The sequence below is a fragment of the Acyrthosiphon pisum genome, chromosome X (genome assembly GCF_005508785.2).
Source record: "Acyrthosiphon pisum isolate AL4f chromosome X, pea_aphid_22Mar2018_4r6ur, whole genome shotgun sequence".
Classification (NCBI taxonomy): Eukaryota; Metazoa; Arthropoda; class Insecta; order Hemiptera; family Aphididae; genus Acyrthosiphon; species Acyrthosiphon pisum.
The window spans coordinates 26,863,160-26,864,286 of NC_042493.1; positions in this window are offsets into that span (position 1 = coordinate 26,863,160).

The following is a 1,127-nucleotide window of genomic DNA, read 5'->3' on the forward strand; positions in this document are numbered from 1 at the left end:
ACCATATGCACTGAGCAGTCGCCGCCCGGGAGAGCAAATGACGGTTTCGAACTAGGACCTACCTAGCAACCTATGATTGGGGAACCTACGCCTAACCTACTACGCCACGATTTGTATTGTCGTTTTCGGTTGAAACTTCATTACTTAAGCTGTAACGCTGTGTATCAACGGAGCGACGTAAACCAATATATTCAATATACATCGATTTAATCGTTTATAATTTGATATATCTACACACTGTTTAATCTTTAATTGTAATTTGTTCAATGATCTGACCGTTATTATTATGATTACAATATTATAATGTATATTTGAATATTACATTTATTTAAATCAAACCGCAAAATTGTGTTTACGTTAAGCAATATACCAACGTTATTAAGGACCAAACAATAATGCAATATTTATTGAATCAAAAACAAAATCGTGCACTTGTGCGTTGGAACGAAGACCGACTGACATTTCGTGAACGCGAATTTTAAAATGTACACACAAAATTTGCGTACAAACCGCATATCTACGGGTTTCAAAAGAAATAAAATTAACAAATAGAGCAGAAACAGCAGTTAAAAAACGAAACGAATCGAGAAAAACGGAAAAAGCAATAATAACGACCGACGCTGCTACGATTGCGATGGCTATGGACCGATATCGCGTACAAACCGCACATCGGTGGCTTTTTTAAAACAAACAAACTATATGGAATAAAGGAGTGACGGGGGTGATAAAATATCGCGTTAAGGAACGGGAACGTGAACGGGTCAGGCGGACTGTAGAAACGGAGCGGTGTTTAATTTTTTACGCCACGGGTTCACTATAGCCGGCGTTTTCTGTTCCATTGGTACACTATACCTAGGGGGCGCCACGGTTCTCGGAATCTTCATTTTATAGTATAGGACTAGCTCTCCGAGCATCGTTGGGGGAGACCCCCAAACCCCCCGGTGTTTGCCCTGAGTGTTGTCGATGTCGGAAGCCGCAGTGGTCTCGTGGTCCGGTCGTCGGTCTCAAGCAAGGTGTATGGGCGATGTGGAGGTCTAGTGATAAGGAACAGTGATAAGGTTAGGACCATTGCGGTTCGACGTGGTTGTTCGAGCAGGCCGGGTCGCATCGCAGCGGACAAAGTCTTA